Consider the following 9822-nt stretch of genomic DNA (forward strand, 5'->3'; position numbering starts at 1 on the left):
TTCATCTTGGATGCTAGTCACTTTCTAACAGGGTTGCCATAGGCTTCAGTGGTTGTATTTCTCCACATTTATATGGATCCCTTCTCCCTCTTGGAGATTTACGTTAACTGTTTTGGAAGAGCCCCGACTCACATTGGCTGAGGAGGCCTGAGTTCCGGTGTCTCACGAGGAGCATGGTCCAGCAACAGGCTGGTAGGATCTGGAAGGAGAGAGGAAGTCCTGGTGGCCGCGTGGCAGTTTCCTGACCGCCCTAGAGCCCCCCAGTGGGGCAAGGTGAGGTGGGCAGACCGCCCAGCCAGCTAGGAAGCCCCATCTGTCTTGTATGATACACGTGACTGCTTCCCTTCTCACGGGCTGACGCAATGCACTGGGCCGTAGATTCTAGGCGCTTCCATCATGGCGAATTGCATGAGTCGACATCTTGAGCAGAAGGGTAGTAACACCTCCATGAACCTGTAACTGAGTCTCATTGTCTAGGGGTCACACTGCTAAGCAGAGTACTCTATTTTGGAAATTAGAACTAGTCCCCTGACCTGTAGCACCCCCGGGACAGGGGGTAATTCCCCCCCCCCGCCCCAGGGCCAGGTCCATATGGGAACCCGCCAAGCAGGCCTCCGTCACCTTAAATACAAGGGTTCCCAGCGCCCACCTCTCTGTCCTAGGCCTGCATTTCCCACGATTCAGTTGCCTTTCGCGTGAACCACGGGAACTGAAATACCCGGTTAATTTATAACCTGCCAGTTATTGTTTTAACACACGACTCTTCTCCATTAACACATCATGATGGATTAATCTGTGAGATAATCAACTCCCCAGAGCTGGCCACCTCAGTTGACAGAACACAGGAAATGTGTTCTGAGTGGAGAGAATGAATCTGAAACAGTCTCGAGTTTGGCTCCCATTCCCAAGGGCAAGGCCCCCAAAAGGAATGACAGGGCAAGGGGAGAGTGAGGAGGATCTTAGGAAGAACAGTATAAGATGAAGTTACTGGTACCTGGACAGTGTTATGAAATGGGGTGTGGAGGAGGGAAGGAATTCACATTTCTTAAGCAGTGAATGCAAATTAATGCTTCATTTACTCCATTAAATCTTCACGTTGCCTCTCTGAGGCTAGTATTAGGAGCTCCATCTTAAAGATGATGGGTTAACGCAGAGATGTAGGTGAGATCAGAGGCGTTAAGCCAGCTACCCAAGGTCACCGAGGACGGACATTGTCCCACCCCAAACGGACCCAGCTCTGTCCCACCAGTCCAATTGGTTTTCCAGTTTTACTGGGGACCAGAATCACCTACGGCGCTTGGAAACCATGTGGATTCCAGGCCTCCACACCAGAGAGCCTGATCCCTGGGGCCCAGGAATCTACGTTTCTAAAACGAGCCCAGGTGCCTCTGGCGCAGCTGGTCCGCAGAGCCCAGTTTGGGAAGGACCGCAGCTTCCTCTGGGACACCCGGGACGGTTAATAGAGGGGTCACTTCAGCAAGGAAAGCCCGCGTTCCCCCAGGCATGCTCAGTATCTCTTTCTCCTTCTGTGTCTAACCCTCAGAGCTCTTACCCGGCTGCTAGGGTCCCCCTAGGCACTTGTTTTGGAGGGATATAATTTACATAGGATTGTTCGAGGCTAAAATGTGTTCAAGGCTAAAATGTGAAGACAATTTGGACGAGAACACGGGACAGATTTAGGTAGAGACGGGTAAGTGGCCAACTGGATTCACAGTCCCTTACGTCCTGACAGATAGAGCTGCTTATATTCACAATTTAAAGGGCGCCTTTGCTATAATTTTCCTACTATCTGACGGAATTCGTGGTTTTATGTATACGGTGCAGAGCGCCACCTAGCGGAACCTCATGGCTGTTGCTGTTCATTTCCTGCCACCCCCAGCTGGGTCTCCAAAGTGAGGTGTAGGAAGAAAATATAAAAATAGATATCATCTTTTCAAAAGTGTGTTTGTGGCTATTTCATCATATACCCATTGCGTTAATACAGAAATATGTAAGGATGTATGTTAAATGTTGTTTACTGATGAGAGGACAATATAAAACAATGTTGAAGACCATAGATTATCGAATCTTGGTTTTGAGCATTTATTTCCCTTGCTTTGCCTTGGTGTCTCAAGTTGGGGGGTCATGCATTTCCCTTTGCAAGTGCAGGTGTAGATGAAAAACCTGAGCAGCCCTCTTTCCCTATGACACATTTCTGTTTTTCATAGACAGTGGCCCCCAATGTTACACTTTGGTTTAAGCAAAAATGGAATCCCTCTTATTTTTGTCTCTGGCTCTCCGACTCTCAACCTCTTTTGCTGAGCACCCCCCACTCATATTTCTGAATAATCTAACCACTAACCATTCTCTCCTGCCACCACTCTCACCCCACCGGTCCATAAATAGCATCTTTGAAGGCTGCTGAGACTTGATAGTTCGAGAGTTAGTGGTCTTTTTCATCCTAATGACCTGTGAGTTCAGGAGCACTGTCCCTGGGTGGGCATGATGCTTGGGTGCTCCATGCCCACTTCCCACAAAGTTAACCAAGTCAAAGATGATGGAATGCTCACATGCATATATATATATATATATATATACACATATGTATATGGCATATATATATTCATTCATATATATGTGTGGTTTTGTGTGTATATACATACATATATATGCATGGGTGTATATATTTGTGTTTATGTGTATGTATGTGTGTTATTAGAATTGCTAAGTCTAACTTCTACATGGGTTAGTTGTAAAACTAAGTGATATAATCCAAGAAAAGTACTCAGCATGGGGTGTGATATCTACCAAGTGTTCCATAAATATTAGCTTATATTACTATTTTTAGTTTATTACTTTAGATATATGGTCGATTTTATATTCTTGAACGGTGAATAGTTTTAATCTTTTTTTTAAGCACACAGATTCTGAGAATTTTCTTCTACTAACCATTTCTGCTGTGTATAAAGTTTATGCTCAACATTTCATGTACTATATTCATATACTGTTTTAAAATTTTTTCATGTAAGGAATGACACTCAATTTGTTAGGTCTTCCCTTCATTACCTATTCTCAATCACTGTTTGGTCTACTCTTGTTTTCTTTGGCTGTAAATCTATCAAACTTTCCAGAAATGTCTCAGATACCCAGAGCTCATTTCTGTAGGCTTTTTTTAAATATAATTTTTCATTTTCCCTAATCTTCTATCTAACCATGAGAATGCTGACCACTTCCTGCTTAAAATTTATTTGAGGAAAGTCCCTTTTTGTTGGTCCAAGTTCCTATATTTCCCCAGTTCTGCTTTTTCCTATGATCTTACAAGAAGAAAAATAAGAAAATCCAAACATATGAAACCCTGTGATGGTTCTTTTTTTTCTATTTTAAAGATTTTATTTATTTATTTGAAAGAGCAGGAGCAGAGGGAGGGGCGGAGGCAGAGGGCAGAGAGAGAGGGAGAAGCAGACTCCCCGCGGAGCAGGGAGCCCGATGTGGGGCTCGATCCCAGGACCCTGAGATCATGACCTGAGCCGAAGGCAGACGCTTAACGACTGAGCCACCCAAGCGCCCGATGGTCCTTTATCTGTAAGAATCAAAATTGAATTCTGATACTTGCCCTAACTCTGGGTATAATTGGTCTTCACTGTCACATGGGAGTTTACATTTTTCCTGATATAGCCTGTTTTCGTGAAACTTTATTCAAAAAGCCTCCTTGAGAGAGACCATATCAAGGTTTATATCCAAAAATATAAAGTGCTTTCTTCTGAGACGGTGATGTGCAGGGTTTAATCTCTCCATAAGAGGGGCTGGTCGCCCAAGTCGAACCACGCCCAGCCTTGCTGAAGCTCACTTGGCCGTTTCGAATTCCACTCAGAAAGTCTGCAGGTTTCAGGATTGCTGGTGTCTGAGGGACCAGGTCACTTACATCTCTCGGCAGCTGAGCAAGACACACTGGCGCCAGGTGGGGCTCAGATCCAGCACTGGCCCAATTTGATGCCCAGAGCTTGGACTTGTCATCTTGTGACTCTCCAATACCCCGACTCAGCTGAGGTGACCCACCCAGGCATAGGTCGAGAAACAGAAATGCAAACCTTCAAGCCAGAGTGAGGACTTCCTGCCATACAGAGCTAATTTAGGGCAGTGGAAGCAAAGACAGGGTACACTCTGCTTATGGGCAGACGGTCCCAAGAGAAGAAGAGCCGGGAGACAGGAGCAAGCAGGAGCAGAGACCATTTCCCCACTGTGGCCAACATGGCAAGTCACTCTGTCTGCCGTGAGAAGCACAGGAAGGGGTGAAGGGCAAAAAGGACATGTCTCCGTCCTTCACTGTGATTTTGATTTGCATTTCTCTGGTGATTAGTGATGTTGAGCACCTTTCCATATATATATTGGCTGGTCGTGTATCTTCTTTGGAAACATGTCTATTCAGTTCCTTTGCCCATTTTTTGAAATTGGGTTTTTTGTTTTGTTGTGTTGTGGGTTTTTTGCTTGTTTTTTGTTTTGTTTTGTTTTGGTTTGGTTTTTGTTTTTGCTGTTGAGCTGCACGAGTTCCTTTGTATTTTAAATATTGACCCCTAACCAGATTTGTGGTTTGCAAATGTCTTCTCCCATTCTGTAGGCTGCCTTTTTCATTTTGTTGATGGTTTCCTTTGCTGGGCAGAAGCTTTTTCGTTTGATGTGCTCCTACTTGTTGATTTCTGTTTTTGTTGCCTGTGATTTTGGCTAAAAAAAAAAAAATCATTGCCAAGACCAATGTCAAAGAGCCTTCCCCCTATGTTTCCTTTAAGGAGTTTTACGGTTTCGGTTCCTACGTTTAAGCCTTTAGTCCACGCAAACACACAGGTGGGAGATGACTCTGTCCCATGAATCACGAGGGTTGTAACCGCAGAGATTCTCAGGCTGGGGATAATACCAGGGTATCTCACCAGGGAGGACATATTTATTGTGAGACAGCCACAGAGATTTGGATATCGGCTCGCCCACCTGTCCTAGTAGGTTCTTAACCTTGGTTGCCCCTTAAAATTACCTAGGGAGCTTTAAAAATCCCCATGCCTGGGCCCCACGTACGCAGACTTTGGTTGAACTGGTCTGGGGGATAGCCAGGGCTTTGGGATGTGAAAGCTCACAGGTGAGTCCAGGATGCAGGCACAGTTGAGAACGGCGGCTTCAGGATAACTGCTCTATGACAACCTCTTCTCAGACTTGAGCACGCAGCGGAGTCACCCGAGGGGCTGATTAAAACTCACTGCAGGTGGATCCCACGTCAGTTTCTGATTCAGTAGGTCTGGAGTTGAGCCCGAGAATTTGCATCTCTAAAAGCCGGGCCCCCGGGATGCCAACGCTGCTGGGTCGGGAACCACACTTTGAAAACCCGTGCTCTCCTGAGTGGTCCCCAAACTTCACTGGCTTCGGTGGCCCGGCCCTGGAGCTCCTGGGTCCATACGTTTGAGTCCTGATGGCTGCATTTTATTTTATTTATTTTTTTTTAAAGATTTTATTTATTTATTTGAGAGAGAGAGAATGAGAGACAGAGAGCATGAGAGGGAGGAGGGTCAGAGGGAGAAGCAGACTCCCTGCCGAGCAGGGAGCCCGATGCGGGACTCCATGCGGGACTCGATGCGGGACTCGATCCCGGGACTCCAGGATCATGACCTGAGCCGAAGGCAGTCGCTTAACCAACTGAGCCACCCAGGCGCCCGATGGCTGCATTTTAAATAAGAGCCGGATGATCCCCTACCAAGTGATCTAAAGACCCGTCTTTACAGAGCTGTCCCCTGGGCACAGTTTATATGTACCACTTTAGGTGCTGAGGTGACACTGGTAGACAGTAACTGAGAATGTCACCTTTTCTTTCCCTTTGCCCCTCTTCCTTTGTTTCCATCCAAGCTGACCTTCGGCTCTGTGCACGTTGCCTTGGGGGACATGTGCGGGCTAAGTTATTTGGATTTTGTCTTCTAGAGGCCTACTGGTCTTAGGGGATCATAGGGGGTGTTGGGGAGGTAAGGCGACGCGAGGACATCTGGGTCTCCAGGAAGGGCAAGGGGAGAAAGCTGCTTCTCCACCCGTTTTGAAGAGGGAAGGGAAGAGGCGGGCCAGGGAGGCCCGTTGTTCATTCTGAGAAAAGAGGGAATGTGCCAACTTCATGTGCATAATGATTATGAAATGGATGGTGCATGCACACGCGCGCGCGCACACCTCTCTGAAACTATTACATCACACCCGGGAACTGCGCGCAAGCCCTGGGAGGCATGGCTCCCCCAGGCCTCCCCAAGGCTGACTTAGGCTTCGGGAGAGTCCGGTAGGGTGAAGCTCAGAGATGGAAGAGAAACTGAGTCCTAGAAAATCAGTGTTTCTTTCTGCACATCGCAGGGGGTAGACATTCACACCACATACACTAGCCACACGTTCAACTACGTGAGTGTTTTCCACCTGCCTAAATCGGATTTTGTTTTCTCAAAATCAAACTCAGTAAGTGGACTTAGAATATGCATTGGGAAGTCTGAGCTTGATTTCCTATCACTTAAAATTTATAAAATTAAGCCTTCTCTAGCTCATCGCTTAGTTAGAATTCTCTACCTATTCCCAAACGGGGGAGCAAAAGTTTCTTGTTTTGCAGTGTTTGCATTTCTTAAATCTCAAATCCTTTTGAGACCCATAGGCCAAATCGTGAATATCAATTCTTTTTATTTAGAAACTTGTGCTGCCTTCACTGAAACTGCCCCCAAACTAGGAATAAAGCCTTTATACACGTGCAGATTTGTATTAACTTTTACAGTGATTTAAATTTTCATACTCCTGTATACTTTATCACACACAAATGACTGGGCCTGCTAGTCAGGAAATCCGAAATATTGGGCTGGGAGCGCCACCTGGTGGCAGGATGGTTATTAACACCTTTGCCCTTGGCTGGATCTTCCAGAAGTAATTTCTGACCTTGAAGGCCTTTCTGCAATCCCCTGGGGTGCAGATGCAGAAAGGAAGAAGCAAAAATGGTTTTCTCCAACTCTAAGAACACCCCTGTAAGAGAGTTGGAGACTGGAAAAAGCGAATTCGAAGGGAAGAGAAAAGAAAACATGTTGGGGGTGGGGGGAGGGGAAGAGGTACTTGAGATGGTGAGGAATCAGGGGAAGACTTTATGGAGTCTTCCTCTCCACTGGAGCCCTGGGCCTCCAACCTAACAGACTGTTCTCCAGTTTTCAGAGTGCCCTCCTATTTGAATTAATTGGCTGTTCCCCAAATCTTCCCGCATGGTTTCAGGCTCTGGTATTGACCCCCTCCCCCCCAGCAGACGCTCTCACCCCCAAGTATCCAACGTGACCGCCTACATCCCAAAGACACCGGAGGCTCCCCGACATGCACTTTGTCCAATGCCCTCCCCTCCACACCAGAATGTTTGGTGTCACGGTCTTCCGCACCTTCGCACAAAAATGAGATTCTCCCCCCAAAGAGCCCGTCCACCAAGATGCCTATCTTATTCCTCAAGGAGAGGTGGGCCTCCCATAGGGGTTCCTTCCCCTTGGAAAGTGAAAACCCCGCCCAGCCTGCTCTGGGCTCGATGACTTTTGCCGACTTGGAAAACCTGTTCCATCAGGTATAGCCCGTGTGTTGTACAAACACGCTTTTCCGTTCTGCAGGCGTTTCGTCTTCCCGGAACATGGTTCTGTTACTTTCCTTACAAAGATGTTTGTTGTGGCATTGTTTGTAATTTAAAAAAAAAATTAGGCAAAATCCAAATGTCAATCAATGGGAGATTCGTTAAGTAAAATGTTACATCCGTACACTGTGCACGGCAGAGCCATTAAAAATGATAATAAGACAGAACTACAAATTCAAAACAAGGCTAGGTGGAAAAAATGGTACAGAGTAGTACTCGTCGTCTGATCCCAGTTTTGCAAAAGAATTGCTTGTAACGCGGGGCGCCTGGGTGGCTCAGTCGTTAAGCGTCTGCCTTCGGCTCAGGTCATGGTCCCAGGGTCCTGGGATCGAGCCCCCCAAGTTGGGCTCCCTGCTCCGCGGGAAGCCTGCTTCTCCCTCTCCCACTCCCCCTGCTTGTGTTCCCTCTCTCGCTGTGTCTCTCTCTGTCAAATAAATAAAATCTTTAAAAAAAAAAAAAAAGCAAAAGGAATTGCTTGTAATGCCAGGTCATATACGCAGAGGGAGTATCTTCAAGATCATACACCAAATTGTTACTACTGGTTTTCTTTGACGGGTGGAATTTGGAGGGCTTTCAGCTTCTATGTTGTACATTCCTGAATCTGAATGTTTAGAACTCTGTGGTAATATTATAATCAGGAAAGATTTATATATATATAAATGTGTGTGTATATATATATAAATATGTATATATGTGTGTATATATATATGACTTCCCTTAATTTTACTGATCTAATCCTCTGTGTCTCCCTTCCATTTTTCCCCATTTATCAACTGATACGGGCACTGGGGCCATGCTGGCTGAATAAAACAGCTCTCGGACTCAAAAGGTTTGCAGTCTGGCAGAGTGGAAAATGGACCCGGACACATCGAGTGTAGGGCAGGATGTGACAAGTGCCGCAGAGCTGTCGGTTCATGTGGGCAAATTACTGAACCTTTGCAAGCCAGCTTCCTCCTCTGAAAGTGGAAACCGTAACCCCCACCAAAGCTGAATGTGGGCCGTAGATGGGGAGAGCCTTGGAGGGGTGCCCGGGAAGCCAGGAGGGGTGTGGAGGACGCCTACCTGCTCTGCGGGCCGGCAGAGTGGGGGGCCGAGAGCGCACCGGCTCACCGAAGGCAAGCTCCCGTGACTCTCCCAAGTGGGGCGCAGGGGGGCAGGTGAAGAAGGCTGCAGAGTCAGGACCGGGCGAGGGCGGTCGCGTGAACTCAGGAGCAGGGCTGAGGTCTGAGCATACGGAGAGGGAGAGTTGGCAAGAGCTGGGCTCTGGATTGCAGAGAAGCTCACATCGCCGCCCTCTGGGGCCCTGCTGATGATGGGCGCTCCGGCCGAGATGCTGGCAGCCCGTGCCCTCCTTCGGGAAGCTTCCGCGGTGTGCCGGGCTCGCTGCTCCGTGGGCCCGGTGATCGGGTCTGATTGCCTCGCCTGCTGCTGTGAAACCCCTTCTAAACTGGCTTTTGAGTCTTCTGCTCTCAAAACGACTTTGTCGAATGTCGCGGGTCAGCTTCTGTTTGCCAAATTAGGTGACTTTTTATAGGTCCCCGGGATCCTTTCTGTTGGTGGAATATCCGGTAGTGGTCAAGGGCACAGTTCTGGAGCCGGAGTAACCTGACTTTTTTAACCTCTTTGTGCTTTAGTTCCCTCCTATAAAAACTGAGCACAACCACAGCCCCTCCATCAGGGGTTCCTGGGAGAGATGAGCAAGTTCGGAAGGGCCAATCTACTGAGGCTCAGCTACGGCTTGGGGAGCCCTTCCTTTCTTCTCCGACTCTCCCTCCCTTTATTCCAGAAACCTCGACTGAGCTTGCCACTATGCTACAGCCCCTGGGCTGGGCGCATGAGGATACAGTGATGAAGTCCCTGCCCCCAGGGACACTCACTAATCAGTGAACGTATGCTAAGACTTTGGAAAAAGGGCAACAAGGATGGCTTGGCCCTTTGGGAGTGCAGAGCATGAGGCCCCGCCGGCTGGGGTGGGGGGTGCAGTTTAGACGAGGCCACTCGGAGTTGATGGAGTCCAAACTGAGTCTTGGAGGAGTCCCAGAAGGGAGCCAAGTTTGGGTGGAGGGGTGCCATGGGGGCACTGTGCGTGGCACTTGGGAGGGGAGACGGAGGACTGGGTCGGAAGGGGCCTTGCCCTTGGGGAGTTGGAACGGTTCGTTTATCCACCCAGCCCTCTGTTTTGGATCTGTGGA

This window comes from Mirounga leonina, unplaced genomic scaffold, assembly GCF_011800145.1.
Source record: "Mirounga leonina isolate KUSES-001 unplaced genomic scaffold, KU_Mleo_1.0 Mir_268, whole genome shotgun sequence".
Taxonomy (NCBI): domain Eukaryota; kingdom Metazoa; phylum Chordata; class Mammalia; order Carnivora; family Phocidae; genus Mirounga; species Mirounga leonina.